Source organism: Aulonocara sp. 'chitande type north' Nkhata Bay, linkage group LG7, assembly GCF_057382095.1.
Source record: "Aulonocara sp. 'chitande type north' Nkhata Bay isolate Kocher_YH1m ecotype deep benthic linkage group LG7, A_spYH_male_GT1.1, whole genome shotgun sequence".
Taxonomy (NCBI): Eukaryota; Metazoa; Chordata; class Actinopteri; order Cichliformes; family Cichlidae; genus Aulonocara; species Aulonocara sp. 'chitande type north' Nkhata Bay.
Window position 1 is genome coordinate 17,730,646 of NC_141350.1, and position 20,091 is coordinate 17,750,736.

The following is a 20,091-nucleotide window of genomic DNA, read 5'->3' on the forward strand; positions in this document are numbered from 1 at the left end:
ACTTGAGCTGCAGCAGTCTGTTATTGTGCAGCATGCACAAGCTGCTAAGAGTCGAGTGGTGATATCATCCCATTGTCCCTGTGCTGTCACCTGCACCAAAGAGCATGGAGGCGAAAGAGAAAAAAACAAAGATGAGAGGAAAAGAGAAGTGGATGTAGGAGAAAGGTGGAGAAGGAATGAGATTAGAGTGCGAGAGAGGGATGGAAACATCCCGATAGGCATGGAGGGCTGCTTTGTCTTCCTCCACTGGGGCCAGTTAGGGAACACCAACCGCTGCAAAGACGTGTTTTTCAGGGCAAACAGAGACGGCCAGGCTTTGAGTACACAAATATTGGTTTGGATATGTATTTACCTCAGATATTTGTAGAAGCAAGACAGGGAAGAGAAGGTTGAAGGAAGAGAATGTTGATTATTTTTTCCTATAATTTAAAAACAAAAAAAGTCTCCTAAATTTTGTCCCAGGCTTATAAATTGTTGCAGTAACTTTGCTATTAAAGATGTGAGGATCCTGGTACCTGACACAACAGAAATAAACTGATACTATCAGACACAGGAATATTATTGATGAGTATGACAATTAAAATGCGAATACTAATAGTCACGTTCCTATATAGGATTTTAAAAGTTTCCCAGCTTTACAGAAAGAAAAACTCTTATTGCAGACTGATTAGACTGTTCTAGCAATACTCCATTAGATTTAGCAGTATGTGAAGGTTGTTGGAAACTGCCCGTCAAGACTGCAGCCTTTTTGTCTCTGCCCCCTGCTGCTGTGGCCGCCTGCTCTTGCCTCCTTTCCAAGCTCACCAACAATGAGTCTATTAACAGCCCAAGGCAATGCTTTTAATGTGAAATGTACAGGAAGTGTTATGATTTAATCACCAGAACAAAACATTTTGGATAATCTCCCTCTCTCGCCAAGATCTGGATTTGGAGTTTGTTACAACTTTCACGTCTGTAAATCAGCGGCTCAAGTTACAGATGTCTTACCTGAAATGGTGGATACTGTCTTTAGCAGTAAAGAGGAAAAGGCAGAGGAATGATTAACATGAAATTACAAGTGAAAACAGCCAAGGCAATACAGAGGTAATTTCACCATCCCCTCAGTGTTTTCCTTGACCTTTAGTTATGTTTACCAGCCATTAGCCCAGTGGTAACACACACTGTGCACACGACAGGGGATTCATGTTTTCATTGACATTGTCACACATACAAAAACAAACATTTGTGGATTCAACCCACTATATTTGAGGTGTAATTTGGAAGGGATACATGTAGGCTTCAATATCCAAAAAACTCTCTTTTCAAAATAAAATTAAAATACCTCTATTTTCACAGTAAGGTTAGGTTACAAAAACTCCAACACGTTTCAGTCCATGGACACACCGAATCCTTCTACATATGGTGTTCAACCAGTAACAAGCTTCCACCTAACCCAGTAAGTGTGAGTGCAATATTCCACTACTAAAGCTCCACCAATAGGAGAAGTCATATAATATATCAGCATCAAGCCCAGCCTTACACCCAAATTCAGTTCAGATCAGACAAGAACAAGAACACATGAAGGAGAACACATAACAACATCAAACATAGGTGACACAAAATGCATCTTTAAAGGCACATAGTGGTTATAAGAAAGAAGTAAAATGTGTAGAATGTGTGGAATCGTGTTGGAATCTCAGGTATGAATAGCCAGCACCTCTGCACCTTTGCGGTCCTTTGCACATCTGCACCTTTCATTTGTCTGTTCTCCTAACAGACACATCTGTCTCCCTCCCTTTACATTTTTATCTCAGCAGCAATATCATGTGTGTGTGTGTGTGTGTGTGTGTGTGTGTGTGTGTGTGTGTGTGTGGCAGCCTCAGTCTGTTGTAGACAGCCTGATTATACCCTTCAGCACAGTCTCCTTCACCGCTCCACTCATGACGACTGATGTCACTGACACTCCCCCCCATCCATCTTTTTTTCTCTCAGGAGTTTTTGCATTAAAGACTGAGCAGAAACTTTCATTTCCTTGTTTCTGCTCTTGAGCCACTGCACGTGATATAGACTTTATATTAGGGCGTCACTCGGAAGCTGGTAATTTCACCTCTCTGCTTATGGAAAAGAGAGGTAGAGAGCAGGGCTAGACTTGTTTTCCCTGGATTTGGCTTTTCCGTCTGCTCTCAGTCCAAGTGTGTAGTTGTTTGTTTGAGGGGAAGCTTTGATTGTGCTCAGAGAAAGCAAAGACTGTCTGAACTTTATCTCCTCATTCATTGCAGCCTCCTATACCGGCTGTGTGTTTTTTGCTTTAGAATTCTTAGTATGTTACATTTGGTATGTAACATGAACCTATTTAAACTGAAATAATAGCTGTGTTTGTTGACATCCCTGACTGCTTCTGTATAGTCTTGAGAGATTGCGGTTGCGTTGAGGAGACAGGTGGTATGAGAGCTGGAAAGAGGGCTCAGATGAGGATGAAGATGAAGAAGGGAGCAAACTCTCCTTTGTCTTGCTGCTGCCACAAACATGCACTTCAAAGATTCCTTCTGGAGACACTCAGGCAGCAAAGTTAAGTGAAATTCCTTTAGCTGCTCGTAAAGTAATAGGTTAATGCTTAATGCACAGCTTTAAATTAAACTTCCGTCCATTCATCCGTCTCTAGCTGGTGTGCAATGCATCAGAGGGGCAGGTTGTTTGTGCTTATGGTCACAGAGTTGCCAACGGTAATGAACAGCCGGGATGACGCGCCCCGTGCAGCATCGATCGCACACTCTCACAGACGGTGGATGGAAATTGGTCCTGGTGGGGAAGCAAAGGAGGTGCACACATGCCTGCGCCTTCTGTGGACACATATGGACGCGGGGATCAGTGCACATGCACATACTGAGAGAGAGAGTGAGGGTGAGTGTGTGTGTGTGTTGGGGAGTGGGTGTATTGACATCTATGGATGCTTACTGCTCACTGGGCCGAAGATGATCTTCTTATGGGTGACAGTATGGAGCATATAGAGGGGGAGATCTGCTTGGGGGGCTTTTCTGTGTTGGTGCAGAAAAACTCTTGGATGTCTGCCACCTCCCCTCATGTCCTCAGCTGGTGCTCTCTGCAGTTGGAGACAAGCCCCATGCACACACCATATCAGACCTGGCTGCAGCACTTCCTCTCTTGCTTCATTATCACATGGATGGTTGCCATATTGCTATATACTGTATGGCTATGGTTGGCAAGTCAGTCAAAGTCTTTGGCTTGAACATGGTGAGCTAACAATAGCCACAGGAGCAGGAATTTCTGTTTTAGTGGCTGAAAAAGCAGTTAAGGTGTTCCACATCCTCAAAGCTAAATCTTAGTGCTGGGATTATTATTGCAGTGTCAGTTGTTATTCATTTAATTTCTAATGCGATTGCACTCACCAAGTCGAGTGTTGAAATCGGGAAACACAATAACATCGCTTTAAAAACGCTCACATGATCAGAATGATTGCAGACTATTACAGTTTGGCCATATTATCTGGACTGCTTGAGAGTTAACCCTCTCAGGCTCAAATTAAGTTTTTTGTTGCTTATGCACAACCAAGTCCTGCAGTGGTACTTCTGAGTAAAAAAAACTCATAAAATATGTATGTGGGGTAATCAGGTTGTTAGTTTTTAACTGTTGCAAATCGGCAACGCCTGCCTCGAGAGGGTTAAAACTGAAAATAAGCACTGCGGAAATATCCATATAATCCTTTATTGCAGAGGAAAGTTGAGCAACTTAACAAACAAGAAGGTAGAAAGGCTGTACAAACAAACATAAAGATGCCTCTGACAATATTACAGGTAAGTCAGCAAGTACATTGTTTGTATTGACAGTTGTAAGTTTGTACTTCTTCTGAGGCCTGTGATGTTGATTGTGTGGGATTACCGGGTCCTAATGGAAAATTGTGGTTTATTACACCATAGGTTTTGTTTTTCTGACCCTTTTGTGCTGCCTGTTATTATAACACGGGAATCCCCAAAGAGCTAGAATCAAATGCCTTTGTATATGAACAATAAGACCATCAGACAGGTTGTACAAGTCCATGTTAGCCTTGTTATTTGGGAGAGAAAAGAAGTGGACAATAAAACCCACAAAGTCTTTGTTGTTGTTGTGTTCACTCACAGCTGTTCTGAGTAATGAGGGAACTTTAGTGACCTTACAGATGTACTAACTGTACGGTTTAAGTTCTAATTAGTAAGCTCCTCTAATCTAAGCTGTTTAAAACTGGTATGATTGTCTTATTGTTGTTTCTTTTGCTCCATATTATTGCTCAGTAGATTGCTATGATTCATATCATTGATGGTACCATTCCATATTTCTTCCCACTACAACAGATTCCATGCAAACAGAAAGTTTTGGTAAAATCACAAACTGTATATCAAAGATGTTAGCCACTGTCACATCAGCCACAGTTTAGTGAGGTCCTGTTGTGAAACTCTGAGACAAACCTTTGAGAACATCCTGCAACATGCCTTTGTTTTGAAACAACAATTTTTGTTTTGCCCCACCTGATGAGCCAGGTGGGGCAAAGGTAGCAAGTTAGGGCCATCCTACAGCTTATCTTGCTTTATCCTTCTTGTGGACACTGTAAGTTATATAATAAGCACATTGATAAGCTGTTAAATTACCATTTCACAGCATCAAGCCATCAAGAAAAAATATACTCAAGTCACAAATGAAGTGAAACAAACCTTTTACACACACAATTTTGCTTATTTTGTCAGTCTCCCCCTGCTGGCCATTAGAAGGACTGCAGAAACCAAATTAAAAGTAAGCACACACTTTATATGAAAAGAAATCTTTAATCTTTAAAGTAATTTATTTGCCTTCATTTAGAAATTGTTTCAAAAGCTTAGACCATAGCAATATTGGCCTTTCTGCCCTTTTTTATGACTGACTTTTTACAACGTTGATCTTAAACTGTTAGTACAGTGTTATTATAACTACTACAATATGTGCTCTATATTGAAGTAAAATTAAACAGAATTGTCCCCGAACAATTTAGAGCAGCGGTCCCCAACCCCCGGGCCTCGGACCGGTCCGTGAGTCGTTTGGTACCGGCTCAGTTGAGGCTCAGGTGTGAAATGTATGTTTTTCAGGATTTTTATCGGTTTTCAGCGTTATTTTGTTATCGTTTTTATCGTTTACTCGGTTTTCCTGGGTCTTTTCACGTGTGTTATGAGTAAATCTTCTTTTTTTCGGTACCGGTACTAGTTTTATTTTGTTGTATTTATCCGCGACACCTTAAAGGCCGGTCCGTGAAAATATTGTCGGGCATAAACCGGTCCGTGGCGCAAAAAAGGTTGGGGACCGCTGATTTAGAGTACATAAATTGAACTGATGTTATAAACAGTTAGTAGCACGAAGGAAATAAAGAGACGCTGCTGCTCTGGCTTTTGTTAAGTTGAACTATTGTGTATTTTGAATTGTGTCAGGGTCTTTGAGTAGAAAAAAAGAAATACGATACAGAGCACTACAGGCCTCAGGGATGGCCTCTGTGTGGTAAATCTCTCCCTTTCTACACACGCTTTGTTTTTTTTTGTTTATTGTTTTTTACTGTGCTCTCTCTGCCTCTCTCTCCCTCCGTCCTTTTCTTTTCCCCACCATCATCCTCCCTGTTGTCTTTGAGCATGTTAACACTCCAGCCCTGTCAGTGAGCCTCATGGCACCATGGAAACCAGTCACACCATTCTCTGCTGGTGTGTTCCTGTGCGCGTGCGTGGCCGTGTGTGTTTGTGCGCCGATAGGCGGGATCGGGGTCTTGTTTAGGTTTTTTTTTTTTTTTTTTTTTAAAAAGCTGAGGAGAGGTCGCGGCCGTCCCTAGGGCCGTCTTTCTGTAATTCATGTAAATTCCCTTAAGACGCCGGCAGCTTTGTTTTCCTCATTGTTGCAGCTGAATCCGATGCCTCTGTCATCAGCGCGGCTTGTTGTGAAATGCTTTCTGTTTCCCCGTGAAATTCCTACACCTTCATTTAGCTCCTTTGATACTTTACCAGTTACCCCACGTTATCTCGTGATAGTCTTGGTACATGATACCTCAGACACCTGATCTCCTCGGTGTTATTGTGTCCTAATGAGTTCAGGCAGAGTTAACAAGACTAAATTTGATGCAGGCATGGACGAGGACGGTTCTGCAGTGTCCTGTCAGACCATTTTCATGCTTTTATTGCTTTATACAAAGCACATTTAAACAGTTTAATAACTGAAATTTGACCTGAAAACAAGACATAAAACATTACTGTGCGATATACTTGGGCAAACAAGTGTGGGAATGATGTATTAGGAGCAAACTTTAGAAGGCTAAATCATCCATGCTTGTCTTTTCTTTCTGTTTCTGACAGGCAATGAAGTATTTCAAGTGTCCCCCGCCCGCCCGCCCGCCCAGCCTCGATAGCCTTGTGAACCCAGCCTCTTATTCTCTCTCCAGGCCAATCATATTTCACTCCCATTCACATTTCTGAATAGGAAGCTCAAAAGAGTCCCCGCCAGAGACAAATGAATTTATGAGTGTGCACAAACAGTCACATGCACACTGTGCGCAGCTCCGGTTACGAGGGCCAGGTCTAGACGGCAACATGAAAGTTTTTTTATTTATTTATTTTTTCTGTTAAAAGTTTCTATTGAAATATGCAGTTGCCATTGAAATATCATTCTTCTATTGGTGTCTTGACAAAGACCGGGGAGGGCGCCGGTCCTATCTCAGTGTGAGACTGAAAGAGCAAATGGGCCGGCAGGGATCGCCCAGTGTCTCTGCACTACGGAGTCAGTGTGCAGAAATAATGCCCATTAGACTTGGTCAATCACGCCCCTCGCTCAGTGAAATATGGCCCTTTCACTCATTTCATACCACAATACGTACACCTCACTGCTATCCATCATCTCCCTGAAAGACGTCCGCTACAATGAATGCTTTTATTTATGATACATTTTTTTGTTTAAGTTAATGGCTTCTCATGCAGAGACGGTAGATGCTGAGAAAGCTCAACGCGCTGAGTTATGTTTACACAAAAGGACGACCGAAGCTGTTCATTAGCAGATTAAGCTGGAATTGCAGTGCAAAAGTTTCGAGCCTCCCGACCACCAGTGACACTCTGATGGTCTGTGGGCTGATGTTTTCATCATTGTGAGTGGGTGGACGTTATGTACTCACAGCGATTTGCAACAATGACCATGTTGTGAAGCCATTCAGCTTTTCCCACTGGAGCAGACAGATGTCATATGCCATGGAGTATTATGAAGTGGGTATTCCCAAAAGCGCAACCAGTGAATGGAGACCCTCTCTTCTTTTATGCAAGCATTTGAACAATGAAAAAATACTTCAGTAAAAGTGAAGAAGAACTATTAACAATGTATAGTAATTAATAATAGCTTAAAGATGAAATATCTACAAGTGCAATCCCTCTTTGAACAAATGTGATTGGTCAATAGACCTTAAGCTATGAACGGAAACCAAAAATGTGATAAACATTGTGCCAATGGTGTCAAAACTCATGTCCTTTGCCTACAAGTTCTGCATATTAATTTCCTGATATCTGTCTTTAGAGAGATATGTTCCATTGTACCATGTCCACTTACTGTATGCCTATTTTTAAGCTATTATACATCTGTGTGCATGTATGGAAGTGTGCCTTTTGGAATTAATGTGTGATGCTGTTTTCTGACAATTACAAGTCACAGATCAACAAAAACTGTGAACGGCTAGTTTAATCTCTTGTAAATGTTTTGCACTTTTAAAATCATAATTCGAATAGTTACTTGCAACAAAAAAAAAAACAATTTTAAAAATTACTCTGTGGAGCAAATGTAAGCATAAAGACATAAAAACTCTGGAGTAAATACGTGTGCTTTTTGAATACCAGGGTTGAGGTCCTTGTTCAGCCGGAGCGAGAATCCTCTTTGATGCAGATAAAGTTACATTTTCAGTGCTTTTGTAGCGAGGGGGTGTTATTTAAGGCTGGGCCCAGAGAAAAGTGACTCTTTCAAACCATTGTTACCCTCTGCAACCATAGCTAACGGACGTCAAAAGACTTTTCACATCTATTCTCTTAAAATGGGTTGCAATAATGCTGGCGAGGAGTCGGCAATAAATAAGCTTCCTCTCACTGTGTCAGCTAGATTAGATTGCATGGGGACATCTGTTGACTGTAGGTGAGTACTTTCTCTGGTGTCTAACTGTATGGGAAAGGAAGTCCTTCGGATGTGCCTTGAGGCTTTTTACTCTTTTTTTCTTTTCTTACGTTGCTGTTCAGCCTCCACCCTCTATTGAACGCCTCGAAGGCCGCATTGATTCGAGCACAATCAGTGCAGCTGACAATTATTTTACTGTAGACTGGGTGCAGTTTGATTTAACATGCAATTATAGTGCCACTGTTGCTTTTATGCTCTGCCAGATTCATATAGCAGGATGTTGCGCTTCTGTCATTGCCTCATTTCGCAGACTGTTACGTCTTATAAAAACAAATAACTTTAAAAATATTTCATGTTCTTGCATAAAATACTAGAAATTGCCACCCAGTAACTATGTGGATTCTGCGAGCAGTTCATGTGATACCAGGAAATGTTTAACCTCTATTGTAGAGACACAAAAGGTTGTTTTAATCCCACTGTGAGAGGGGAGGGAGGGTCAGGGGAGGTTTTTGTTTTTTGGAGGAGGGGTTTTGGGTGTGCGAGGGAACCAACCCCTCTCGCTTTGCTGTCAGTCAGTTACAGCAGACACGTCGAGAAGTAAACAACCACCGGGATTATGACAGTTGAACTGGCTTCATGCAATGAATGCACAAACTGAGGCGACTTATCCTTACTGACACACACGGAGATAAAGGTGATGTATCAGCTTTGTGGTTAAATGGCATTTAGGGGCACAGTGTCTCTGTTTTGCTCTGTAAGATCTGCATAAGTCATCTTCTTAAGTTTTGAATGTTTTTGGGAGAACTGATGAAATGTCCTGGATGATTAAACCGCTTCAGCAATTATTTGATTTTAAAAAAGGAACCATTATTATTATTGTTGGGTTCAGTTCGTTGGTAATATTAATTATTAATCAGGACAAATATCAAATAATTGCTGCTTTAAACTTCTCAGTGATGACTGTGTGTTGGTCTTCTCTCTTTTATACGATTTAAAATTAAGTATTTGGGGGGTTTGAACTATTAATCAGCCAAGAAATTACATTTGATGGTGTTGCTTTTTGCTTTTTAGAGCTCATGCTGGTTGTTTTATCACATGTTGGTGTTGATTGACAATTATTTTTGAAAATTAGAACTACAAACACATATTAAATTGACAGAATTGTTCAGTGTTTTCACCCTTTTTTTAAGCAAAATATTATCTTTTAAAGTTTTTGTGATAGTAAATTGAATATCTTTGGGTTTTTAACTTGACTGGGCAGCAAAAGGCTTCTGAAGATTATTTAGACAAAACGAACGACGGTCAGTTTCTTCACCACATTACCAAATGAATATAAACTAACTAGTTGATACAGAAAGTAGTCATCAGTTGCATGAGTCTGAAAATGTTCACTAAAACATTTTGAGACTTGGTTTCGTCGTGTACTTGTAGCCTGTCACTCTTTGAAGCTGTGGGTGTTTTCCTTGTGGTAAAACCTACAGACTGGTTTTGCAGCTCAGGTTTGATATTAACACGTTCATAGAGATTTTGCACCTTTCCAGCGCTTGCACAATCAACAAATCCTCTTCATTTTGTTGAGCCTGCTTGCTTTAAAATGTAATTTAAACAAAAAAAAAAAAAAAACCAGAACCTTTCTATCTGCAAGCCATGTCCTCTAATTTAAATTCAATATTTCTTCCCTCTTTGGCAGTAATGACACTTCATCGGGAGAACGGTATCATCTATAGCCACACTGCCTCTCATTAGGCGATAGTCTAAAATTAAACCAACAGGCTTCCGTGCCAACGCTGAGCCCCCTTCCCCTGTTTATGGACACAGGAGCACACGCACAAACGTACAGCTAAGAACAACACAGCCTGGAAGAGAAAGCCAACCAGACCCTCATTAGAAGAATGACACTGTGCTAATTAGCATTTCTACAGTGAGCCATGCTTGTTTCGCCTGTTGACATTTCACCGGACATGCCGAATATGCAGTATATGCGTCTCTGCTCTATTTTGCATGAGATGACAAATGAAAAACAATGTCCTTAGAAGCAGGTATTCAGCGGTGTACTAACAATGCCGTCTTTGCTTTGTGACATCAATTAATGTCCATTAATTAACAACCAGAGTTTAGTCAGCGTGTTCTGTTTATAGAATACAAAGTCTTACACATTTAGATAGCTCAAAAAAGATGTGAACACCATCTCAAGATTACTTATTTTTGATGCATTTTAATAAATTTACTTTTGGCCTCTTTGAAGCGCCATAAGATATACATACTGTTTGCTTATTATGAGTGTGTAAAGCTGAAATTATTAGCAATCTGTTATTTCTTGCACATTGTTCAAATACGGATTAACATGATATATTTGGTTTTGATCTGCTTGATGACTCTATTTCACACAGATATCTGCTCTCTTTGTAGCTCTGGTTTGGTCTCCACCGACTCCTGATGACAATATCAGTATATCTCTATCTATTCCTAACTGCTAAATGCTTCACAGTGTTAAGCAGCTATCCTAAAACTTTGTTTGTGGGTTGTTGATTTGGCAGGGTGTGTGCAGTTTGCTGGTACGCTGTTAACAAAAGGATATAACCCAGACAATAAGCAGAATGAGCACCGATGTGTTCATTATTATTTTGGGCCGTCTTTTTCCACAAAGCATCAGTGTTATTGTGAGTTTTAGAAGATTCAGATGTTTGCTTTGTTTGGCAGGTCTCATGGCACGAGAGTGCTCCCTAAGGTTTTGAGGGTACTGTTGGTCTCTTGCTGTGAGGTGCTTTGTAGTCCTGCTCGCTGCCCAAACTCAGCATCCCGTCTCAAGCTATTTTCAGTTTCGGTCCTCGGTCCTCTTTCTTATCACCATGGCAGCTGAGCTGGACGAGAGCGCTGCACGACTCTGTAGTGTCTAAGGGCAGAGGTGGGGTGGTGAGACGGCTGACTCGATTACATAGTGGGAGGTTTCTTTTGATGGGATCAGAAGGCAGCCCTTTCAAACAGGATGTGGAAAGGTCACTTTGTTGCTTTGTTTTATTCTAAAAAGTCGCAGCTGTAATCAGCTGTTTGATCCTGCAAACCCACAGAGAAGAAGAAAACTGTAAAATCGGTTGCACATTCACCAAAAGCAAAAGGTGAAGAAGGCAGCAGCTGAACTGTAGCGCTGCTCTCAGGTACAGAGTCAGCTCAGGTGTCAGCATTATTACAGTGTGATGCTGTGAGAGAATAGTATGCGTGTCAGTGTTTTTTAAAATCTGGGTCAGAAACCTTTAAATTCAGGGCTGTTGGATGATCAGATTTTCTGTTGTAATATTCTGTAAGAAGTAATGAAGTGACTGTGCGAGCTGGTAAGGCTTTTGAAACGTCGAGCTGTGCGGAAGGTTGCGGTAAATAATGCAGGTTTTGGGGGAACATGGCTAGAAAACAATTCATATGATTGTAAACAAGCGTGCAGCACAGGGTGCACACATTTAAATTTTGGTTAGTGGGGTTAAAGAGCGATATTGAGACAAAACATATGCCATTTGTGTTAAGCAGAATTAATGTCAAATAACTGTTGACAGTTGTGAAAAGCAGTGTTCGTATTTAGCCAAGTGGAAACGGCTGCTTCTCTCAGTGGGACTTCGAGTCATACGAAGAGCAGGAGACTGAAGTCGATAAGCCTTTGCTCGAAGTAAATTGGATCTGCTTCTTCAATCATTCTGCAATCGATTCCGTTAGGTGTGTCCGTGTTGACTGTGACACAGTTTAAGGAAAAGAGAAGACAGATTTTGCTACAGCACCAATCGCAACAGAAGCTGGATAAACCGAACAGAAGTTATTAGAAAAATGAGACAGAAATGACAAGGTCAGCATAGGTTAGGACAGAAAATCAAAGCCTTTTCCAGCCTCTGACCCAATGTAAAGTTCATATTTTTATAGCAGGAGAGTCATGAGAGAAGTAATTCAGTGTGAAACATTGACTGGGTTTGAAGATTTATGTCAAAATATATATTTATTTAATTTCAAATCTGTCAAGACACATCTGTATATTATCTCCCAGGTCCATGTGCGGGATCTTTAGTTTAGGTCATGATAGGAGGAAGAAGATGAATGGAGAGAGCCTTCTTGGCCACGTGATAAGTCCAGTGTGTTTCCTACTTTACATCCTATGACAGCTGAGATAGGCCGTGACCCTAATTTAGATAGGAAAGTTAGGAAAATGGATGGTTGGAGGATGAAGGCATGATGATCACATTTGACTCGATTTGTTGTCCCACAAATTCCCCAAGCTGTCATGTGAAACCTTTTTCTTTTCTTATTGATTTTTAAAAATATAGTTAAGTGTGCGTTAAGGCAAACATTTCTATTTTTTATCAAGTGTGAGATAATAAGACAGGAAGGCTGAAAGTGGAGGCTGTGTGAGGAAAAGGTGATATAACCAAAAAGGAGATGAGGTCAGAGGAAAGAGGGCACGAGCAGAAGATAGGTGAGGACGACAGGCGTAGAAGAAGAGGAAGAGCAAGTATAGAGAATACACACAGAGTTAAGATGGGATAAGAGAAGAGGAGCTGAAGGAGATGAAACAAGAAAAGACGAGAGATGAAGGGAGGAGATGTCTCTCCTCCAGCTCTTAGCCACGGGCCTCAGCTTGGATTGCACACTGTTGCCTCTCAAAGTCTCTGGTTTACACAGCTTGACTGTTTAGGTGCTTTTTACCTCCAAAACTTCACAGTTGGAAGCGTTTTAAGTGCATTTCCAGCCAGTCGACACACCCATGCATGATTACATATATTTAAAAAGAGAAGTGGTCTTTTTTCATAAGAGATTGATCTGAAAGAGAGAATTATCTCTCTCTATCTAAATATCCTGGTCTAATCTGTGCTGTGACTGTGACGGAGCATTAGACATGCACTACGAAAAAGAAGTGTTTTTAGCAGAGTATAAAAAACAAAGCACAGATTAGTGAAGCCATTCTGAAATCAAACAGATGTTGGGAAAAGCCGTTTAGGAAAGACTAGATGTTCCTTTCAAGCTGGTTTAAAATGCTGGTTGTTTCAGAGAGAAGTCTACATGGTGTGCGCTAAATTTGTTATTCCCTGCTGTCCCTTTTTAACCAGACTGAATTCAGCCAGACAGCGGGCGAAGCAGGCCAGGGAGGAGGAGAGAGGGGATTTGGGCTTCTCTGGTAAGTCAGAAACTCCACGGATATCAAAACTTTTCCAAAACAGTGTGAACTTCCGGCCTTTTCGCAATCAAACGTTCTCGTTCTTCTCAGAGCCATTTCCCCTCCCACTGGATGTGAACACACACAGATGTCAGTCTGTTGCCTTTCCTGGCAAATGTCCCCAGTCTAAATATCTTCGTCTATGATGCTGCCAGAATGTGAATTTATTAACATTAACACTCCCTAACCAACTCCCCAATCTTTCCACAGCTACACGTCTTTCTCTTTCACTCTTTGTAGCGGTGCCTACTCTTTTGTTCTAGCTGAAAGGTAGAAGGTCAGCACTTGTTTGATTTCCATTTCTCTAGTGGCAAAGTGTGTTTTATGTGTGTGTGTGTGTGTGTGTGTGTGTGTGTGTGCCCACAATCATTTTGGCAGTGAGGTTGGGCAGCCAATAAAAACAAAACACTGTTGTCTGCTTTATGCCTATGGTTGTCACGGTAGCACACCCTCTCATCCTCGCCCACTGCTGTGAAAGTGGGCGTCAATACTTAAAAATCACAAAATAGCACTCAGTGCCTAAATTGCGCCTGCTGCCTTATTGACACATAATGTGTTATAATGGAAATTGCAGAGGTAGAAAAGTTCCCTAATGGCAGCAGTAAAGTAGCTCTCTTGAGTGTGAGGTCTCTGGATGCATTAGAGTCCAGAGAATTGGCTCTCCGCTAGCACAGTGGTTTTTAAGTGACCCTCCGTAACCTTTGGCTCATCCCCTCATTCTGCCCTGCTGAAAGTGTGCCTGTGATTCAGCAGGGAGTTGATCTAATGCACTGTGAGCTGAGGTGACACGGTGTGATGTGTGTCCACCGCCCAGTGGAGTGTGAAGGAAGGATCCCACCTCGCCCTTGCAGCACGCCGTGCCAAGCGGGGAGGCTGGGAGTTAAGGGACTCTGACAGCTTGGAGCTCATCTGCCTCAGCTGTTGGTGCTATGGTTCTTTTACTTTTGCCATTGGGGGGCTAGGGGGCTCCCCCTCTCTTCCAGTTTATCCATTTATGTTCCTGTTTGAATCTCTCTCTTTGCCTCGACTTTTCTCTCTGTCTGTGTCTGAATTTGTAATTCTTTCTGCTTCATGCTCAGCAATCAGTTATTGTGTTGTGAATGTGTGCTGCAAGCCAGAGAGGATGAGTGTACACTTTTCAATGGCCGCGTCATAGAGGGCAACACCGAGGAGTAGCAGTTTGAAGCACAGTGAGGCGTGAAGTGTGTATTGTGAAGAAACAGCTTTTAGGTCCCAGGCTTTCAATAGAGGCTAGAGAGGTTTCTGTTTACCTCCATGCTGCTGTCTTTCACCGCTTTCAATCACGTGTCCAATCAGAGCGTGTTGTATTAATGTTTTTTTGATAACAAATAGAGGTGAGTAGGAAACAGATCAAAGATCAGAGCTGTGCATCTATCTATCCATCTGTCTGTCTGAATTCAATTCAATTCAATTCAATTTTATTTATATAGCGCTAAATCACAACATAAGTCGCCTCAATGCGCTTCATAGATACAGAGAAAAACCCAACAATCATATGACCCCCTATGAGCAAGCACTTTGGCAACAGTGGGAAGGAAAAACTCCCTTTTAACAGGAAGAAACCTCCGGCAGAACCAGGCTCAGGGAGGGGCGGCCATCTGCTGCGACCTGTTGGGGTGAGAGAAGGAAGACAGGATAAACGACATGCTGTGGAAGAGAGACAGAGGTTAATAACAGATATGATTCAATGCAGAGAGGTCTATTAACACATAGTGAGTGAGAAAGGTGACTGGAAAGGAAAAACTCAATGCATCATGGGAATCCCCGGCAGCCTATGTCTATTGCAGCATAACTAAGGGAGGATTCAGGGTCACCTGGTCCAGCCCTAACTATATGCTTTAGCAAAAAGGAAAGTTTTAAGCCTAATCTTAAAAGTAGAGATAGTGTCTGTCCCCCAAATCCAAACTGGAAGCTGGTTCCACAGAAGAGGGGCCTGAAAACTGAAGGCTCTGCCTCCCATTCTACTTTTAAATACTCTAGGAACAACAAGTAGGCCTGCAGAGCGAGAGCGAAGTGCTCTAATAGGGTGATATGGTACTACAAGGTCATTAAGATAAGATGGGGCCTGATTATTTAAGACCTTGTATGTGAGGAGCAGGATTTTGAATTCAATTCTGGATTTAACAGGAAGCCAATGAAGGGAAGCCAAAACAGGAGAAATATGCTCTCTCTTTCTAGTCCCTGTCAGTACTCTTGCTGCAGCATTTTGGATTAGCTGAAGGCTTTTCAGTGAGTTTTTTGGACATCCTGATAATAATGAATTGCAGTAGTCCAGCCTGGAAGTAATAAATCCATGAACTAGTTTTTCAGCGTCACTCTGAGACAGGATATTTCTAATTTTAGAGATGTTGCGCAAATGGAAGAACGCAGTCTTACATATTTGTTTAATATGTGCGTTGAAGGACATGTCCTGGTCAAAAATAACTCCAAGGTTCCTCACAGCGTTACTGGAGGCCAAGGTAATGTCATCCAGAGTAAGAATCTGGTTAGAGACCATATTTCTAAGCTTTTCAGGGCCGAGTACAATAACCTCAGTTTTATCTGAATTAAGAAGCAGAAAGTTAGCGGCCATCCAGGTCTTTATGTCTTTAAGACATTCCTGCAGTTTAACTAATTGGTGTGTGTTATCTGGCTTCATAGATAGATAGAGCTGGGTGTCATCTGCATAGCAGTGAAAATGTATGCTATGTCTTCTAATGATGCTACCTAAGGGAAGCATGTATAATGTAAACAGAATTGGTCCTAGCACCGAACCCTGTGGAACTCCATAATTAACCTCAGTGTGTGAAGAGGACTCTCCATTTACATGCACAAATTGGAGTCTATTAGATAGATATGATACAAACCACTGCAGTGCAGTACCTGTAATACCTACAGCATGTTCTAATCGCTCTAATAGGATATTATGGTCAACAGTATCGAACGCTGCACTGAGGTCTAGCAGGACAAGCACAGAGATGAGTCCACTGTCAGAGGCCATAAGAAGATCATTTGTAACCTTCACTAAAGCTGTTTCTGTGCTGTGCTGAGCTCTGAAACCTGACTGAAACTCTTCAAATAAACCATTCCTCTGCAGATGATCTGTTAGCTATTTGACAACTACTCTTTCAAGGATTTTTGATATGAAAGGAAGGTTGGAGATTGGCCTATAATTAGCTAAGACTGCTGGGTCTAGAGATGGCTTTTTGAGTAAAGGTTTAACTACAGCTAGCTTGAAGGCCTGTAGTACATAGCCGATCATTAGAGATAGGTTGATCATATTTAAGATCGAAGAATTAATTAATGGCAGCACTTCTTTGAGCAGTTTTATAGGAATGGGGTCTAAAAGACACGTTGATGGTTTGGAGGAAGTAATTATTGAAATTAACTCAGAAAGATCAATTAGAGAAAAAGAGTCAAATTAGAATGAAGGGTAAATTTAACTGGGAAAGAATAAGATAAAATATATAAATTAAAGTTGAAAATAAAATAACTGTACAACAAAATACACAATATAGAACTATATCTAACTTAACATCAATGGTACTAAGAGTAGCTGTAGATAATATTACATCTGTGGGATGATTGTTGGTAATTTTTTCTCTAATGATAAAAATTTTATTTGTGAAGAAGTTCATGAAGTCATTACTAGTTAACGTTAAAGGGATTGTTGGCTCAAAAGAGCTCTGACTTTTTGTCAGCCTGGCTACAGTGCTGAAGAGAAACCTGGGGTTGTTCTGTTCTGACTGAGCAAGTATAGTAAACTGAGTGCATTCCTAAAATGTAAAATAAAATAGTAATTATAATAAGAAGAAACACAACCATAGGATTTTATGGCCATAGCTTTGATTTTTCCAAATGTCTGACCTTGCTACAACTGATTACGTGTTTCACTTGCTAAAGGCACAAAATTTCCTAAAACAAGCAACAAGTACAGATGGCTGCAGCGCAGGGCTGGCAGAGCAAAGGGAAGAAAGGCGCCAACAATCCACTAGTGTCTGTGGGTCATAGCCAGTTATTTTCTGCAGCCAAAGATTGAAGGATTTATTTATTTTTAAAAAATGGTTTAAAATATCTTGATTCTGCTCTTTGGTTTTACCTAAAACTGAAACTGCATATTACGCATTCCCTTCGGTTGCCAGGTTTTATTTACCCAAACTTCATTTTCATTTTATTTTACATTGCTAGCTAGGGAGCTGGCTGGTGTTTTTTTTGTACTTGTGCAGTCCATCTATTTTTACTTGTGATATTACTACATTGCTGAATCTCAAAAAACAGTGGGCGAGGTGAGTGCAGTTTTGTTCAGAATGACTGGAGGGTTTTCAGTAACCTTTGATTCTTGGCATTCTTCCTCTCCCCTAATTTTGTGTCATGTCTCCTCTGCCCACAATCAAAGAGTTAGAAAGTGACCCTGCAAAACAGAAAGGGCAAAGTTGCAAAAAAGGTTGTATGAACCCAGACTTTGCTTTTTTTGCCCAGTGATACTTTGGATAGAAGGAGTGTATGTGTGTATTTTATATATGTATATTTATTCCCCACTCGCGCTGTGGACATTCCTTGTCCTTCAAGCTCAGGTCCTCTACCGGAGGCCTGAGAGTTTGAGGGTCCTGTGGAGTATCTTTGCTGTTTTTAGGACTGCCTTCTTCTGGACAGATATCTCAGATGTCGTTCCTGGGATCTGGGAGCCGTTCCCCCAATTTAGGAGATAGTGGGAACACTACTGGTCTTCAGAAGAGAGGCTTGGGGGTTTGAATCCCAACCAGTTTATGCATCCATACTCAGGGTAGGCCCACATGCTCCCTAAGCCTACTTTGGAATGTGAGTGAGAGACACATAATTGGAGAATTATCCTGTTACAAAAGTCAAAAATTCAGGTGACTCAGGTGGTATTTACACTTTCATTTATAAACTCATGTGGAGTAAAATGCAGCAACTTTGTGATTGGATGACAAAAAGAAAGAAGATAAAGAATGATTTTTTTTTATTCATGGATATTTGCTGAGCAATGACTGTAATTTTGAATGTGGAGTTGACGCACAATCCTCGGATCGCGATGTGAATGGCTTCACTGGAAAAAGGTTTTCTCTAAAACTACATATGTGCGTCAGCACCTCTGAATTTATATGTGACTGTTCAGACTGAGGTCACGTTCAAAAAATAAGATGTGTCTGATTGAAGGCCGCAGATGAGCATCAGTTTGAAAATTGAACAAATCAGACTCAGTGGGATTTGCCGTGGCTGCGTGTTATGAAAAGAATAGATGCGAGAGATTAGTGCTATTTTAGCCTGCAGTGGTAACACGGCCTAATTAGAGCGAACATAGTTCCTGTTGTTTTTCAGGTTCACTGCAGAACCAAAAAAAGCCTAAAAGTTGCATTGAAAAGGCTGAACACCGAACACTAATTTCAGTTTTAGAATTTCCCAGCTCAGTGTAACTGAACAGTTTGCTGTGAGTAGAACAGCAGTTTTCTTGCATGTGGTTAGAAAGCAGTGATATTACTCAGCGGCAGCTCAGAGATCAGACACACTGCGGATAAGTAGCGGGATACACGCTTTCGCAGAGGGCCTCTGGGCTGCTCCCAGCGCACACTGTTTCAGATGAATGCATCAAGACGTTTCTCCGGTGTCTCTTCATTATACGCCTGACAATTCTCTTACGGTTCTCTGTGTCAACACTTATGTCTGTGCGTGTAATGTCTCCTGTTTGTGGGAAAGAAGCTGCGTATAGACGCATTGTTTTAGTGTCTCTACTCTAATAGATGAAGGAGAAAAAATGAGATGTCTCATGTCTATTATGATGATTTACTTTTAAGAGTACTTGTACTTCAGCATTTTCTCATTAGATATAACCTTAACTTCATGACCACTTTTATGCAGAAATCATAGTGTATAAGTGTATGACATATACATGTAATCCAAAGATTTACTGTAAGGTTTTCTGCTTTTTTCCCAGTGAGACTGGTTTTGTGAGAAGCAGACACAAACAGGGAGATACCCAGAGACCCAGCTAGTTTTGGGAAGCACATGAAAAAATAAGCAGATGAATAGATGGGCACAAAGACAGTGAGGGCCAGAAAGAGGCTGGTGAGGCCCTTCATGGGGGACTTCTGCTTGTCTTTGCCGTCTTCCAGGGCAGTGGAAAAAGTTGGCTTCATGCACAGCTGCTTCACAAACAGCTCAGCAGAGAGCCTGGAGAATCTGCTCTGTGTCTGGTGTTGCATCTCCATCTTTATTTTCCCTGATTGCACTCTCCTCTCACCTGCACAGCCTTGCCCCAGGCCTCGCTCCACCTTCGCTGCTCTTCCTGTCTGTCCAATTATCGGGGAATCAAAAGTTGTGTATTTCACACAGTTATGTGCTAGGCCTGTTTCTTGGAGCCAGCCAAGCTAGCTGATCCTCCCTTTCTCCCAGTCTTTATGCTTTGTTAAGCTAATTGACTGCTGGCTTCGCTTCATATTTAGAGCACGGACACAGGGTTTATGCCAGTTGCAAGCCCATCGGCATGCTGGGCCTGAGTTTGGCGTTCCGCTTTTATAGATACAACAACAACTTGAAGTGAAGATCTAAGGTTATATGATTTTATAACTTAATACCATCAAACTTCAGTTCAGTTGATACATGTGTTCTTTTGCAATGCCACTCTTACTCACAAAGCCATCAATGCTCAGATACTCAGGCAGACTATTCGTCTGGCTTAAGAAGGAGCATTTTTCAAAAGGAAGGCCCTAATTCACTTTACCATTATTTTTGCCAGAGAAGGATCAGGCTCCGGCCCATCAAGGTTT

General features: G+C 41.4%; 1 protein-coding gene across 16 annotated transcripts in view; it reads left to right on the top strand.

Moving 5' to 3' along the window:
* The window catches only part of LOC147324962 (neuronal cell adhesion molecule-like), a 78,643-nt gene that overhangs the window by 18,669 nt on the left and 39,883 nt on the right, over positions 1-20,091 (top strand). For 13 of the 16 annotated variants that reach the window (XM_086299187.1, XM_086299171.1, XM_086299181.1 and 10 more), the window contains exon 2: positions 13,200-13,267. The exons of 2 other annotated variants lie outside the window; for them this stretch is intronic. The gene's annotated coding sequence lies outside the window, so the exon portion shown is untranslated. Of the gene's footprint in view, positions 1-8,699; positions 8,813-13,199; positions 13,268-20,091 lie in introns of those variants that run through there. One more of the 16 variants, XM_086299173.1, reaches the window with a different exon arrangement.